The sequence below is a fragment of the Oncorhynchus gorbuscha genome, unplaced genomic scaffold (assembly GCF_021184085.1).
Source record: "Oncorhynchus gorbuscha isolate QuinsamMale2020 ecotype Even-year unplaced genomic scaffold, OgorEven_v1.0 Un_scaffold_4346, whole genome shotgun sequence".
In the NCBI taxonomy this organism is placed as follows: Eukaryota; Metazoa; Chordata; class Actinopteri; order Salmoniformes; family Salmonidae; genus Oncorhynchus; species Oncorhynchus gorbuscha.
Window position 1 is genome coordinate 18752 of NW_025748379.1, and position 17142 is coordinate 35893.

The 17142-nt window shown below is 49.0% G+C and overlaps 1 long non-coding RNA gene across 1 annotated transcript; it reads right to left on the minus strand.

Moving 5' to 3' along the window:
• Positions 1-203: 203 nt before the first annotated feature.
• On the minus strand, positions 204-16490 carry LOC124028514. Its single transcript, XR_006837606.1, has 3 exons — positions 16369-16490; positions 2777-2894; positions 204-241 (listed from the first exon to the last, which is right to left on the minus strand). It is a non-coding gene; the product is annotated as an uncharacterized LOC124028514 (long non-coding RNA).
• Between the last annotated feature and the right edge of the window lie 652 nt (positions 16491-17142).

Below are 17142 nucleotides of genomic sequence, written 5' to 3' on the forward strand. Positions count from 1 at the left end.
TTGATTCCCATGGGGGGTGACCAGGACGGAGAAAGAACATATGAAATGTCTATACTGCAAGAGCGTCTGCTCAAAAAAAACATGTAAAACAACGATGAAGAACTGACCCATCTTGGAGGAGCAGCTCTCTTCTCTGCGGTGTAAGCGGAGCAGCCGATGGGGGCGGATAGCAGTCCAGAACAGATCTCTGGTTAAACCCTTCTCTGAGGAGGTTAGACCCTTCTCAGTAGACTGGCAATGCCTGCAACACCACAGCAACAGGCAATGTGATAGAACGATGTATGAGACCTCAATCAATACAGCAGACTGTACCATCAGTGACTGGCTGAGATATGATCATGATCATGTGGTTACGGCAATGATAATGACAGTGTGACTATGATAATGAGAGTGATAGTGTGGATGCGATAATGATCATGATCATGTGGTTACGGCAATGATAATGATGGTGCGGTTATGATAATGATAGTGTGGCTGAGATAATGATAGTGTGGCTGTGATAATGATAGTGGGGCTGTGATAATGAGAGAGTGTTTGTGATAGTGATAATGTGTCTACGATAATGATAGAGTGGCTGCGATAATGATAGTGGGGCTGTGATAATGATAGTGGGGCTGTGATAATGATAGTGCGGCTGTGATAATGATAGCGGGGCTGTGATAATGATAGTGGGGCTGTGACAATGATAGTGGGGCTGTGATAATGATAGTGGGGCTGTGATAATGATAGTGGGGCTGTGATAATGATAGTGATAGTGGGGCTGTGATAATGATAGTGATACTGGGGCTGTGATAATGGTATTGCGGCTGTGATAATGATAGTAGGGCTGCGATAATGATAGTGGGGCTGTGATAATGATAGTGGGGCTGCGATAATGATAGTGGGGCTGCGATAATGATAGTGGGGTTATGATAATGACAGTGTGGCTGCGATAGTGATAGTGAGGCTGTGATAATGATAGTGTGCTGTGATAGTGATAGTGGGGCTGTGATAATGAGTGTTTGCGATAGCGATAATGCGTCTACGATAATGATAGTGTGGCTGTGATAATGATAGTGGGGCTGCGATAATGATAGTGAGGCTGTGATAATGATAGTGGGGCTGCGATAGTGATAGTGGGGCTGCGATAGTGATAGTGAGGCAGTGATAATGAGAGTGGGGCTGTGATAGTGATAGTGGGGCTGCGATAATGATAATGATAGTGGGGCTGTGATAATGATAGTGAGGCTGTGATAATGATAGTGAGGCTGTGATAATGATACTGGGGCTGTGATAATGATAGTAGGGCTGCGATAATGATAGTGGGGTTGTGATAATGATAGTGGGGCTGCGATAGTGATAGTGGGGCTGCGATAATGATAGTGAGGCTGTGATAATGATAGTGGGGCTGTGATAAATGATAATAGTGGGGCTGTGATAATGATACTGGGGCTGTGATAATGGAGGCTGTGATAATGATAGTAGGGCTGCGATAATGATAATGATAATGATAGTGGGGCTGCAATAATAATAGTGGGGTTGTGATAATGATAGTGAGGCTGTGTGTGGGGCTGTGATAATGATAATGATAGTGGGGTTGTGATAATGATAGTGAGGCTGTGATAATGAGAGTGGGGCTGTGATAATGATAATGATAGTGGGGCTGCGATAGTGATAGTGAGGCTGTGATAATGAGAGTGGGGCTGTGATAGTGATAGTGGGGCTGCGATAATGATAATGATAGTGGGGCTGTGATAATGATAGTGAGGCTGTGATAATGATAGTGAGGCTGTGATAATGAGAGTGGGGCTGTGATAATGAGAGTGTTTGCGATAGTGATAATGCGTCTACGATAATGATAGTGTGGCTGTGATAATGATAGTGGGGCTGTGATAATGATAGTGGGGCTGTGATAGTGATAATGATAGTGGGGCTGTGATAATGATTAAAGTGAGGATATGATATTGATAGTGATAATGACAGTGGGGCTGTGATAATGACAGTGCTGATATGATAGTGATAGTGGGGCTGTGATAATGATAGTGGGGCTGTGATAATGATAGTGTGGCTGTGATAATGATAGTGGAGCTGTGATAATGATAGTGTGGCTGTGATAGTGGGGCTGTGATAATGATAGTGGGGCTGAGATAATGATAGTGTGGCTGCGATAATGATAGTGTGCTGCGATAGTGATAGTGATAGTGCGGTTGGGATAATGATAGTGAGGTTGGGATAATGATAGTGGTAGTGTGGTTGGGATAATGATAGTGTAGTTGGGATAATGATAGTGTGATAATGATAATGTGACTATGATAATGATAGTGGCGTGTGGTTGGGATAATGATAGTGTGGTTGGGATAATGATAGTGGCGTGTGGTTGGGATAATGATAGTGTGGTTGGGATAATGATAGTGGCGTGTGGTTGGGATAATGATAGTGGTGTGTGGTTGGGATAATGATAGTGGTAGTGTGGTTGGGATAATGATAGTGTGGTTGGGATAATGATAGTGTGATAGTGATAATGTTGCTATGATAATGATAGTGGTGTGTGGTTGGGATAATGATAGTGTGATAGTGATCATGTGGCTACGATAATGATAGTGGTGTGTGGTTGGGATAATGATAGTGTGATAGTGATAATGTTGCTACAATAATGATAGTGGTGTGTGGTTAGGATAATGATAGTGTGGTTGGGATAATGATAGTGTGGTTGGGATAATGATAGTGTGGTTGGGATAATGATAGTGTGATAGTGATAATGTGGCTATGATAATGAGTGGTGTGTGTATATGATCACCTGCTGTCATGTCTTCTTCAGACAGAGGTGGTACCAGGTACAGGTTGTTACATGCTCCTCCTGGTACTATAGCCAGACTGCCCACCGTGGGACCAGTCACTACCCTTTGAGTGGGCCCCTGGTGACGACAACAAAGGCAATGTTTTCCATTTTATTATTGACTGAGACGTTTCCCTGAGAGAGGTGATGGCGGGCTGGCTAGGTATGTCCAGATTATATAAATATGGCATCACAGAAAACTGAAGTACCCTAAATGAGAGCATATGTCCAAATCATCCAAGTAGACATTAGTCCCTCCCTGTGGTACAGTAGACATTAGTCCCTCCCTGTGATACAGTAGACATTAGTCCCTCCCTGTGATACAGTAGACATTAGTCCCTCCCTGTGATACAGTAGACATTAGTCCCTCCCTGTGATACAGTAGACATTAGTCCCTCCCTGTGATACAGTAGACATTAGTCCCTCCCTGTGGTACAGTAGACATTAGTCCCTCCCTGTGGTACAGTAGACATTAGTCCCTCCCTGTGTAACAGTAGACATTAGTCCCTCCCTGTGTAACAGTAGACATTAGTCCCTCCCTGTGATACAGTAGACATTAGTCCCTCCCTGTGATACAGTAGACATTAGTCCCTCCCTGTGATACAGTAGACATTAGTCCCTCCCTGTGATACAGTAGACATTAGTCCCTCCTGTGATACAGTAGACATTAGTCCCTCCCTGTGATACAGTAGACATTAGTCCCTCCCTGTGATACAGTAGACATTAGTCCCTCCCTGTGATACAGTAGACATTAGTCCCTCCCTGTGATACAGTAGACATTAGTCCCTCCCTGTGATACAGTAGACATTAGTCCCTCCCTGTGATACAGTAGACATTAGTCCCTCCCTGTGTACAGTAGACATTAGTCCCTCCCTGTGATACAGTAGACATTAGTCCCTCCCTGTGATACAGTAGACATTAGTCCCTCCCTGTGTACAGTAGACATTAGTCCCTCCCTGTGTAACAGTAGACATTAGTCCCTCCCTGTGTAACAGTAGACATTAGTCCCTCCCTGTGATACAGTAGACATTAGTCCCTCCTGTGATACAGTAGACATTAGTCCCTCCTGTGATACAGTAGACATTAGTCCCTCCCTGTGGTACAGTAGACATTAGTCCCTCCCTGTGATACAGTAGACATTAGTCCCTCCCTGTGGTACAGTAGACATTAGTCCCTCCCTGTGGTACAGTAGACATTAGTCCCTCCCTGTGGTACAGTAGACATTAGTCCCTCCCTGTGGTACAGTAGACATTAGTCCCTCCTGTGGTACAGTAGACATTAGTCCTCCCTGTCGTACAGTAGACATTAGTCCCTCCCTGTGATACAGTAGACATTAGTCCCTCCTGTGATACAGTAGACATTAGTCCCTCCCTGTGTAACAGTAGACATTAGTCCTCCCTGTGATACAGTAGACATTAGTCCCTCCCTGTGATACAGTAGACATTAGTCCCTCCTGTGTAACAGTAGACATTAGTCCTCCCTGTGATACAGTAGACATTAGTCCCTCCCTGTGTAACAGTAGACATTAGTCCCTCCCTGTGATACAGTAGACATTAGTCCCTCCCTGTGATACAGTAGACATTAGTCCCTCCCTGTGTAACAGTAGACATTAGTCCCTCCCTGTGATACAGTAGACATTAGTCCCTCCCTGTGATACAGTAGACATTAGTCCCTCCTGTGATACAGTAGACATTAGTCCCTCCCTGTGATACAGTAGACATTAGTCCCTCCCTGTGATACAGTAGACATTAGTCCCTCCCCCTGTGATACAGTAGACATTAGTCCCTCCTGTGATACAGTAGACATTAGTCCCTCCCTGTGATACAGTAGACATTAGTCCCTCCCTGTGTAACAGTAGACATTAGTCCCTCCCTGTGATACAGTAGACATTAGTCCCTCCTGTGTAACAGTAGACATTAGTCCCTCCCTGTGATACAGTAGACATTAGTCCCTCCATGTGATACAGTAGACATTAGTCCTCCCTGTGATACAGTAGACATTAGTCCCTCCCTGTGATACAGTAGACATTAGTCCCTCCCTGTGTAACAGTAGACATTAGTCCCTCCCTGTGTAACAGTAGACATTAGTCCCTCCCTGTGATACAGTAGACATTAGTCCTCCATGTGATACAGTAGACATTAGTCCCTCCCTGTGATACAGTAGACATTAGTCCTCCCTGTGATAACAGTAGACATTAGTCCCTCCCTGTGTAACAGTAGACATTAGTCCCTCCCTGTGATACAGTAGACATTAGTCCCTCCCTGTGATACAGTAGACATTAGTCCCTCCCTGTGTAACAGTAGACATTAGTCCCTCCCTGTGATACAGTAGACATTAGTCCCTCCTGTGTAACAGTAGACATTAGTCCCTCCCTGTGATACAGTAGACATTAGTCCCTCCATGTGATACAGTAGACATTAGTCCCTCCCTGTGATACAGTAGACATTAGTCCCTCCCTGTGTAACAGTAGACATTAGTCCCTCCCTGTGATACAGTAGACATTAGTCCCTCCCTGTGATACAGTAGACATTAGTCCCTCCCTGTAACAGTAGACATTAGTCCCTCCCTGTGATACAGTAGACATTAGTCCCTCCCTGTGTAACAGTAGACATTAGTCCTCCTGTGATACAGTAGACATTAGTCCCTCCCTGTGTATACAGTAGACATTAGTCCCTCCCTGTGATACAGTAGACATTAGTCCCTCCTGTGTAACCTCCTCCCTGTGTACAGTAGACATTAGTCCCTCCCTGTGTAACAGTAGACATTAGTCCCTCCCTGTGATACAGTAGACATTAGTCCTCCCTGTGATACAGTAGACATTAGTCCCTCCCTGTGATACAGTAGACATTAGTCCCTCCCTGTGATACAGTAGACATTAGTCCCTCCCTGTGTACAGTAGACATTAGTCCCTCCCCCCTGTGTAACAGTAGACATTAGTCCCTCCCTGTGATACAGTAGACATTAGTCCCTCCCTGTGATACAGTAGACATTAGTCCCCTCCCTGTGTAACAGTAGACATTAGTCCTCCCTGTGATACAGTAGACATTAGTCCCTCCCTGTGATACAGTAGACATTAGTCCCTCCCTGTGATAAACAGTAGACATTAGTCCCTCCCTGTGATAACAGTAGACATTAGTCCCTCCCTGTGTAACAGTAGACATTAGTCCCTCCCTGTGATACAGTAGACATTAGTCCCTCCCTGTGATACAGTAGACATTAGTCCCTCCCTGTGTAACAGTAGACATTAGTCCTCTCCTGTGTAACAGTAGACATTAGTCCCTCCCTGTGATACAGTAGACATTAGTCCCTCCCTGTGGTACAGTAGACATTAGTCCCTCCCTGTGTAACAGTAGACATTAGTCCCTCCCTGTGATACAGTAGACATTAGTCCCTCCCTGTGGTACAGTAGACATTAGTCCCTCCCTGTGTAACAGTAGACATTAGTCCCTCCCTGTGATACAGTAGACATTAGTCCCTCCTGTGATACAGTAGACATTAGTCCCTCCCTGTGTAACAGTAGACATTAGTCCCTCCCTGTGATACAGTAGACATTAGTCCCTCCCTGTGATACAGTAGACATTAGTCCCTCCCTGTGATACAGTAGACATTAGTCCCTCCCTGTGATACAGTAGACATTAGTCCCTCCCTGTGTAACAGTAGACAGTCCCTCCCTGTGATACAGTAGACATTAGTCCCTCCCTGTGATACAGTAGACATTAGTCCCTCCTGTCAATCCTTGTAGAAGTTACCAGGCTTGTGCATTGAAACTTGAAACTATAGGGATGAATGTTTCAAAGGGATGAAAGACTATAAACGTGTTCCTCTCCTTCACACAGGCAGGAAACACCTGCCTCAAAACACCGGCCTCAAAACACCTGCCTCTTGTGATTACAACCAACAGATGTCTCTGCATTCATTAACCAGAACAGGCGTGAATGACATTGTAAACCGGCCAATAAAGCCACAGTCCCCTGCAGCAATCAATCACACGCGGCAATGCTTTGAGAAAACAGTGGAAACATAAACAGGCTTGGTTTAAACAGGTGCAGGACAGGCGTGTAACCTGTATCTGTCCTGTATGAGTTGGCCTTAGCGTCTGTTCCTCTAGACTCCCACCTTCGCCGTGTTCAGATGCAAAACCTTGTCGTAAAGTTGCAGAGAGAAATACCAACAATAGATCCGACATGATTCCTTGTTCTACACGGTCAGAGAGGCATGTGTGTTCTACGTACTATATTTCTATCTCGAACAGTTCCTAAAAAATGATGTGTCTGCTGAATTTTACCCTGATGTTCAGCCTGCTTGTTTCTCTTCAGATTATTGAGCTCTCTGACAGACCAGGCTGTCAGCAGCCAGGTGCTCAGGAGACTCTCTTCTCCTCAAAGTCACACAGCTTTTTTTCGGATGTGTCACGGTGGAAAGGTAGCCTGGGGTCAGATATGTTTGTGTCCATCTCCTTTATGTTGAGCATGGCAAGACAGCACCAAACCGATCTGACACCCAGGCTGGAGGCAAGGCTGGTTTTCACCCCGGCAGGCAGGCAGGGGAAACAGGGGAGGAGGAGGACATGAGGAGAGGACCTGGGCACACCTGCGTTTTAGGGAAGGCAGAGAGCAGGCTGGGCAGAGAGCCAGTGGTTACCAAAGGTAGGCTTATCTACGGGCTACAGCTGTCTTGTCTTATTGGTATGCAGGAGGGAGGCGCCAGTACCACTCCTCCCTCTTCCTCCACTCTTCCTCCTCCTCTCCTGTCCGGAGACAACTGTAAACACCAGCCCATATCACAGCAATCAGGCAGCTCAGGGTTCCTGCAGAGAATGTTGATGTTCTGCAAGCTGCTGCTCTCCGGTGTCTCAGCTTCCAGCAGCCAACTCTTACAGCTTCCTGTGTCTCCGCGTCCAGCAGCCAACTCTTACAACTTCCTGTGTCTCCGCTTCCAGCCAACTCTTACAACTTCCTGTGTCTCCGCTTCCAGCAGCCAACTCTTACAACTTCCTGTGTCTCCGCTTCCAGCAGCCAACTCTTACAACTTCCTGTGTTTCAGTGACAGCAGCAAACTCTTACAGCTTCCTGTGTATCAGTGACAGTAGCCAACTCTTACAACTTCCTGTGTATCAGTGACAGCAGCCAACTCTTACAGCTTCCTGTGTCTCAGCTTCCAGCAGCCAACTCTTACAGCTTCCTGTGTATCAGTGACCAGAAGCAAGCTCTTAAAACTTCCTGTGTATCAGTGACAGCAGCCAACTCTTACAGCTTCCTGTGTCTCAGCTTCCAGCAGCCAACTCTTACAACTTCCTGTGTCTCCGCTTCCAGCAGCCAACTCTTACAACTTCCTGTGTCTCCGCTTCCAGCCAACTCTTACAACTTCCTGTGTCTGGTAAGCAGCAGCCAACTATTACAGCTTCCTGTGTCTCAGTGACAGCAGCCAACTATTACAGCTTCCTGTGTATCAGTGACAGTAGCCAACTCTTACAGCTTCCTGTGTATCAGTGACAGCAGCCAACTCTTACAGCTTCCTGTGTATCAGTGACAGCAGCCAACTCTTACAACTTCCTGTGTATCAGTGACAGCAGCCAACTCTTACAACTTCCTGTGTTTCAGTAACAGCAGCAAACTCTTACAACTTCCTGTGTCTCAGTGACAGCAGCCAACTCTTATAGCTTCCTGTGTTCCAGTGACAGCAGCCAACTCTTACAACTTGCCCTGTGTCTCGCTTCCAGCAGCCAACTCTTACAACTTCCTGTGTCTCCGCTTCCAGCAGCCAACTCTTACAGCTTCCTGTATCAGGGACAGCAGCCAACTCTTACAGCTTCCTGTGTATCAGTGACAGCAGCCAACTCTTACAACTTCCTGTGTCTCCTTCCAGCAGCCAACTCTTACAACTTCCTGTCTCCGCTTCAGCAGCCAACTCCCACAACTTCCTGTCTCAGCTTCCAGCAGCCAACTCTTACAACTTCCTGTGTCTCAGTGACAGCAGCCAACTCTTACAACTTCCTGTGTATCAGAGTGACAGGCTCACTGCCCTTCCTAGTGTCATTACCAGAGAGGCATCCTAAATGACCACCTATTCCCTACATAGTGCCCTATTTTTGAGCAGGGCCCATCGCCGTGCTATGCCTGCTAGCTGTCGTCTCTGCCTGCTAGCTCTCTTCTCTTCTCTGCCTGCTATCTGTCTTCTCTGCCTGCTAGCTCTCTTCTCTGCCTGCTATCTCTCTTCTCTTCTCTGCCTGCTAGCTCGCTTCTCTTCTCTGCCTGCTATCTGTCTTCTCTGCCTGCTAGCTCTCTTCTCTGCCTGCTATCTGTCTTCTCTGCCCGCTAGCTCTCTTCTCTTCCTGCTAGCTGTCGTCTCTGCCTGCTAGCTGTCGTCTCTGCCTGCTAGCTCTCTTCTCTTCCTGCTAGCTCTCTTCTCTGCCTGCTAGCTCTCTTCTCTGCCTGCTAGCTCTCTTCTCTTCTCTGCCTGCTAGCTGTCTTCTCTTCCTGCTGGCTGTCTTCTCTGCCTGCTAGCTCTCTTCTCTTCTCTGCCTGCTAGCTCTCTTCTCTTCTCTGCCTGCTAGCTGTCTTCTCTTCCTGCTGGCTGTCTTCTCTTCCTGCTAGCTCTCTTCTCTTCTCTGCCTGCTAGCTGTCTTCTCTTCCTGCTGGCTGTCGTCTCTGCCTGCTAGCTGTCGTCTCTGCCTGCTTTGTCTTCTCTTCCTGCTAGCTGTCTTCTCTGCCCGGCTAGCTGTCGTCCTCTGCCTGCTAGCTCTCTTCTCTGCCTGCTAGCTCTCTTCTCTGCCTGCTAGCTCTCTTCTCTTCTCTGCCTGCTAGCTCTCTTCTCTTCTCTGCCTGCTAGCTGTCTTCTCTTCCTGCTGGCTGTCTTCTCTGCCTGCTAGCTCTCTTCTCTTCTCTGCCTGCTAGCTCGCTTCTCTTCTCTGCCTGCTATCTGTCTTCTCTGCCTGCTAGCTCTCTTCTCTGCCTGCTATCTGTCTTCTCTGCCCGCTAGCTCTCTTCTCTTCCTGCTAGCTGTCGTCTCTGCCTGCTGGCTGTCGTCTCTGCCTGCTAGCTCTCTTCTCTTTACTAACTAGCTCTCTTCTCTGCCTGCTAGCTCTTCTCTGCCTGCTAGCTCTCTTCTCTTCTCTGCCTGCTAGCTGTCTTCTCTTCCTGCTGGCTGTCTTTCTGCCTGCTAGCTCTCTTCTCTTCTCTGCCACTAGCTCTCTTCTCTTCTCTGCCTGCTAGCTGTCTTCTCTTCCTGCTGGCTGTCTTCTCTTCCTGCTAGCTCTCTTCTCTTCTGCCTGCTAGCTGTCTTCTCTTCCTGCTGGCTGTCGTCTCTGCCTGCTGGCTGTCGTCTCTGCCTGCTGGCTGTCTTCTCTTCCTGCTAGCTGTCTTCTCTGCCTGCTAGCTGTGTTCTCTTCCTGCTCGCTGTCTTCTCTGCCGGCTAGCTGTCTTCTCTGCCTGCTAGCTGTCTTCTCTGCCGGCTAGCTGTCTTCTCTGCCGGCTAGCTATCTTCCCTGCCCCTGCTAGCTGTCTTCCCTGCCTGCTAGCTGTCTTCTCTTCCTGCTAGCTGTCTTCCCTGCCTGCTAGCTCTCTCCTCTGCCTGCTAGCTCTCTTCTCTGCCTGCTAGCTCTCTTCTCTTCTCTGCCTGCTAGCTGTCTTCTCTTCCTGCTGGCTGTCTTCTCTGCCTGCTAGCTCTCTTCTCTGCCTGCTAGCTCTCTTCTCTGCCTGCTAGCTCTCTTCTCTTCTCTGCCTGCTAGCTCTCTTCTCTTCTCTGCCTGCTAGCTGTCTTCTCTTCCTGCTGGCTGTCTTCTCTGCCTGCTAGCTCTCTTCTCTTCTCTGCCTGCTAGCTCAAAACTCTCTTCTCACCTGCTATCTGTCTTCTCTGCCTGCTAGCTCTCTTCTCTGCCTGCTATCTGTCTTCTCTGCCCGCTAGCTCTCTTCTCTTCCTGCTAGCTGTCGTCTCTGCCTGCTAGCTGTCGTCTCTGCCTGCTAGCTCTCTTCTCTTCCTGCTAGCTCTCTTCTCTGCCTGCTAGCTCTCTTCTCTGCCTGCTAGCTCTCTTCTCTTCTCTGCCTGCTAGCTGTCTTCTCTTCTGCTGGCTGTCTTTCTCTGCCTGCTAGCTCTCTTCTCTTCTCTGCCTGCTAGCTCTCTTCTCTTCTCTGCCTGCTAGCTGTCTTCTCTTCCTGCTGGCTGTCTTCTCTTCCTGCTAGCTCTCTTCTCTTCTCTGCCTGCTAGCTGTCTTCTCTTCCTGCTGGCTGTCGTCTCTGCCTGCTAGCTGTCGTCTCTGCCTGCTGGCTGTCTTCTCTTCCTGCTAGCTGTCTTCTCTGCCGGCTAGCTGTCGTCTCTGCCTGCTAGCTCTCTTCTCTGCCTGCTAGCTCTCTTCTCTGCCTGCTAGCTCTCTTCTCTTCTCTGCCTGCTAGCTCTCTTCTCTTCTCTGCCTGCTAGCTGTCTTCTCTTCCTGCTGGCTGTCTTCTCTGCCTGCTAGCTCTCTTCTCTTCTCTGCCTGCTAGCTCGCTTCTCTTCTCTGCCTGCTATCTGTCTTCTCTGCCTGCTAGCTCTCTTCTCTGCCTGCTATCTGTCTTCTCTGCCCGCTAGCTCTCTTCTCTTCCTGCTAGCTGTCGTCTCTGCCTGCTAGCTGTCGTCTCTGCCTGCTAGCTCTCTTCTCTTCCTGCTAGCTCTCTTCTCTGCCTGCTAGCTCTCTTCTCTGCCTGCTAGCTCTCTTCTCTTCTCTGCCTGCTAGCTGTCTTCTCTTCCTGCTGGCTGTCGTCTCTGCCTGCTAGCTGTCGTCTCTGCCTGCTGGCTGTCTTCTCTTCCTGCTAGCTGTCTTCTCTGCCTGCTAGCTGTCTTCCCTGCCTGCTAGCTGTGTTCTCTTCCTGCTCGCTGTCTTCTCTGCCGGCTAGCTGTCTTCTCTGCCTGCTAGCTGTCTTCTCTGCCGGCTAGCTGTCTTCTCTGCCGGCTAGCTGTCTTCCCTGCCTGCTAGCTGTCTTCCCTGCCTGCTAGCTGTCTTCTCTTCCTGCTAGCTGTCTTCTCTGCCTGCTAGCTGTCTTCCCTGCCTGCTAGCTGTCTTCTCTGCCTGCTAGCTGTCTTCTCTGCCGGCTAGCTGTCTTCTCTTCCTGCTAGCTCTCTTCCCTGCCTGCAAGCTGTCTTCTCTTCCTGCTAGCTGTCTTCTCTGCCTGCTAGCTGTCTTCCCACTACCTGCAAGCTGTCTTCCTGCCCAGCTGTCTTCTCTGCCGGCTAGCTGTCTTCTCTGCCGGCTAGTTGTCTTCTCTGCCTGCTAGCTGTCTTCCCTGCCTGCTAGCTGTCTTCTCTTCCTGCTAGCTGCTTCTCTGCCCCTGCTAGCTGTCTTCCCTGCCATAAGCTGTCTTCTCCTCCTGCTAGCTGTCGTCTCTGCCTGCTGGCTGTCTTCTCTGCCTGCTAGCTCTCTTCTTCTCCCGCTAGCTCTCTTCTCTGCCTGCTAGCTCTCTTCTCTACCTGCTAAGCTCTCTTCTTCTCCCGCTAGCTCTCTTCTCTGCTGCCTAGCTCTCTTCTCTGCCTGCTAGCTCTCTTCTCTTCTCTGCCTGCTAGCTCTCTTCTCTTCTCTGCCTGCTAGCTGTCTTCTCTCTTCCTGCTGGCTGTCTTCTCTGCCTGCGAGCTCTCTTCTCTTCTCTGCTAGCTCTCTTCTCTTCTCTGCCTGCTAGCTGTCTTCTCTTCCTGCTGGCTGTCTTCTCTTCCTGCTAGCTCTCTTCTCTTCTCTGCCTGCTAGCTGTCTTCTCCTTCCTGCTGGCTGTCGTCTCTGCCTGCTGGCTGTCGTCTCCTTACTGCTGGCTGTCGTCTCTGCTTACTGCTGGCTGTCTTCTCTTCCTGCTAGCTGTCTTCTCTGCCGGCTAGCTGTCGTCTCTACACTGCTGGCTCTCTTCTCTTCTCTGCCTGCTAGCTCTCTTCTCTTCTCTGCCTGCTAGCTGTCTTCTCTTCCTGCTAGCTGTCGTCTCTGCCTGCTAGCTGTCGTCTCTCTGCCTGCTGGCTGTCTTCTCTTCCTGCTAGCTGTCTTCTCTGCCGGCTAGCTGTCTTCCCTAACCTGCTAGCTGTGTTCTCTTCCTGCTCGCTGTCTTCTCTGCCGGCTAGCTGTCTTCTCTGCTAGCTGTCTTCTCTGCCTGCTAGCTGTCTTCCCTGCCTGCTAGCTGTGTTCTCTTCCTGCTCGCTGTCTTCTCTGCCGGCTATTGTTCTCTCTCTGCCTGCTAGTTGTCTTCTCTGCTCTGTAGCTGTCTTCTCTGCCGACGCTGTCGTCTCTGCCTGCTAGCTGTCTTCTCTGCCTGCTCGCTTGTCTTCTCTGGCTGCTCGCTGTCTCTCCCTGGCTGCTCGCTGTCTTCCCTGCCTGCTAGCTGTCTTCTCTGCCTGCTGTGTCGTCTCTGCCTGCTGGCTGTCTTCTCTGCTAGCTGTCGTCTCTGCCTGCTGGCTGTCTTCTCTGCCGGGCTAGCTGTCTTCCTGCCTGCTAGCTGTCTTCCCTGCCTGATAGCTGTCTTCCTGCTCTGATGGCTGTCTTCTCTTCCCTAGCTGTCTTCCCTGCCTGCTAGCTGTCTTCTCTTCCTGTTAGCTGTCGTCTCTGCCTGCTAGCTGTCTTCCCTGCCTGGCTGTCTTCCCTGCCTGCTGGCTGTCTTCTCTTCTGCTGGCTGTCTTCTCTGCCTGCTGGCTGTCTTCCCTGCCTGCTAGCTGTCGTCTCTGCCGGCTAGCTGTCTTCTCTGCCTGCTGGCTGTCTTCTCTTCCTGCTGGCTGTCTTCTCTGCCTGCTAGCTGTCTTCCCTGCCTGCAAACTGTCTATTCCCTATATAGTGCACTACTATAGACCAGAGTCCTATTCCCTATATAGTGCACTACTTTTAGATCAGTGCCCTATTCCCTATATAGTACTACTTTAACCAGGGCCCTATTTAGTGCACTACTTTAGACCAGAGCCCTATTCCCTATATAGTGCACTACTTTAGACCAGAGCCCTATTCCTATATAGTGCACTACTTTAGACCAGAGCCTATTCCTATATAGTGCACTACTTTAGACAGGGCCTATTTAGTGCACTACTTTGAACCAGAGCCCTATTCCCTATAGTGCACTACTTTAGACCAGGCCCTATTCCCTATATAGTGCACTACTTTAGACCAGAGCCCTATTCCCTATATAGTGCACTACTTTAGACCAGAGCCCTATTCCTATATAGTGCTACTTTTAGACCAGACCCAGGTCTCTGGTGAAAAGTAAATCTTGTTTGACCGTCCTGATCTTGAAAAACTTGGGAACTGATTCTGTTTATTTACAACAGTCAGGGCGGATCAGATCAGGCTACAAAACGGTAGAGTACTATGTAGGGAATACTGAAGGATGCTATCTGATACACAGATAGTCTCTTCTCTGAGCAGAGTGACTACTACTACAGCTATTATTGTATCAACCTGTCCCATCACTCTTATAATATAATATAATAATAATAATAACTCTTCACTCCAGCATGGGACAACAGATCAGCCTCTGGGTTTGAAAGTCCCCCAGCAGGTCCCTCAATTAACAATATTAAACATCAATTTATCACAATAACAATTTGTAATCACGTCCTAATCAAATCTTCCCAGAAGCCTGTTTATGTTGCTATTGATTACTGTATCGATATTAAAGGCTCAGAGAGAGCTGGGAATCAATAACTCACGATGTAGAAGAAGAAAACCAGAGGCGAAAGTAAGGATTAAATAGTAATATCGCAATAATAACAACATGAGGTCAGAAGCTCCCAGATTCAATAGTACCTCAAGTGTGGCACAAACCTCTACACTAAAAACTGAATGGAGGAAGGGGGATCACTGGTACAGATCATTACCTACTGTCATTCCTGACAGAGGATTATCTCAGTCAGAGACTCAGGAACAAATCCTGCATGCTCTGGCCAGCCACTTCCATTTACAGGATTGTCATAAGAGACCAGGCAACATGCCCCCCCCCAAAAAGATGACTTTCTCTTAGTAAATATTGACGTTTTGAATGCAGGGTAGCGCAGGTCCCTTCCGTCTTCAAGAGAAGCGAGAGTTGCCCCCTTCTGAAAAAACCTACACTCGATCCCTCCGATGTCAACAGTACAGACCAGTATCCCTTCTTTCTTTTCTCTCCAAAACTCTTGAACGTGCCGTCCCCTTGGCCAGCTCTCCCGCTATCTCTCTGAATGACCTTCTTGATCCAAATCAGTCAGGTTTCAAGACTAGTCATTCAACTGGGGCTGCTCTCCTCTGTATCACGGAGCGCTCCGCACTGCTAAAGCTAACTCTCTCTCCTCTGCTCTCATCCTTCTAGATCTATCGGCTGCCTTCGATACTGTGAACCATCAGATCCTCCTCTCCACCCTCTCCGAGTTGGGGCATCTCCGGCGCGGCCCACGCTAGTTGCGTCCTACCTGACTGAATTCCTCTACCAGGTGGGCGTGGCGAGAATCTGTCTCCTCACCACAGCTCTCACCACTGGTGTCACCCAGGGCTCTGTTCTTGGCCCCTCTTCTATTCTCGCTATACACCAAGTCACTTGGCTCTGTCATAACCTCACATGGTCTCTCTTATCATTGCTATGCAGACGACACACAATTAATCTTCTCCTTTCCCCTTCTGACCAGGTGGCCGGACGCATCTCTGCATGTCTGGCAGACATATCAGTGTGGATGACGGATCACCACCTCAAGCTGAACCTCGGCAAGACGGGCTGCTCTTCCTCCCGGGGGAAGGACTGCCCGTTCCATGGTCGCCATCACGGTCGACAACTCCATTGTCCTCCTCCCCAGAGCGCCAAGAACCTTGGCGTGATCCTGGACAACACCCTGTCGTTCTCAACTAACATCAAGGCGGTGGCCGTTCCTGTAGGTTCATGCTCTACAACATCCGCAGAGTACGACCCTGCCTCACACAGGGAAGCCGAGGCGCAGGTCCTAATCCAGGCACTTGTCATCTCCCGTCTGGATTACTGCCGCTCGCTGTTGGCTGGGCTCCCTGCCTGTGCCATTAAACCCCTTCAACTCATCCCAGAACGCCGCAGCCCGTCTGGTGTTCAACCTTCCCAAGTTCTCTCTCACGTCACCCCGCTCCTCCGTTCTCTCCACTGGCTTCAGTTGAAGCTCGCATCCGCTACAAGACCATGGTGCTTGCCTACGGGCTGTGAAACTGACACCTCAATACCTCCAGGCTCTGATCAGGCCCTACACCCAAACAAAGGGCACTGCGTTCATCTACCTCTGGCCTGCTCGCCTCCCTACCACTGAGGAAGTACAGCTCCCGCTCAGCCCAGTCAAAACTGTTCGCTGCCCTGGCCCCCAATGGTGGAACAAACTCCCTCACGACGCCAGGGCAGCGGAGTCAATCACCACCTTCGGAACACCTGAAACCCCACCTCTTTAGGAATACCTAGGATAGGTTAAGTAATCCCTCACCCCACCCCTAAGTTTTAGATGCACTATTGTTAGGTGACTGTCCACTGGATGTCATAAGGTGAATGCACCAATTTGTAAGTCGCTCTGGATAAGAGCGTCTGCTAAATGACTTAAATGTAATGTAAATGTAAGATATATTGTATTTACTCAGGTTTACTTACTGTCGTAGCCGATCTCTTACGTAGATCAGGAAGATGAATTCCATAGTTTTGGTGCATCAGAGTCCTGTTCTTTGGATGAACGGGATTATACAGCAGACGCATGGCCAACGCTGCCTTGTGCTGAGAAAGAGACCGAGAGAGAGACAGAGAGAGAGAGAGACAGAGAGAGAGAGAGAGAGAGAGAGAGAGAGAGAGAGAGAGAGAGAGAGAGAGAGAGAGAGAGAGAGAGAGAGAGAGAGAGAGACAGAGAGAGAGAGAGAGACAGAGAGAGATACAGAGAGAGATACAGAGAGACAGAGAGAGATACAGAGTCCGAGTGAGACGGAGAAAGAGACAGAGAGAGAGACCGGAGAGAGAGAGAGAGAGAGAGAGAGAGAGAGAGAGAGAGAGAGAGAGAGAGAGAGAGAGAGAGAGAGAGAGAGAGAGAGAGAGAGAGAGAGAGAGAGACAGAGAGAGACAGAGAGAGACAGAGAAAAAGAGACAGAGAGAGAGAGACACAGAGAGAGAGACAGAGAGAGAGACCGAGTGAGACAGAGACAGAGAGAGAGGGAATCACTCAAACAAGGAACAAAATCTCTCAAATCGTTGGTCTATCTTAGGTGCTAATGCTACTGTCCCTACAGTATGACTTGCATTGTAGCCCACAGACTGCAGTGTGACTTGCATTGTAGCTTCTTGACTTTAGTGCTATGTTATAGCCCACAGACTGTAGTGCTATGTTATAGTCCACTGACTGTAGTGCCCACAGACTGTAGTGCTATGTTATAGTCCACT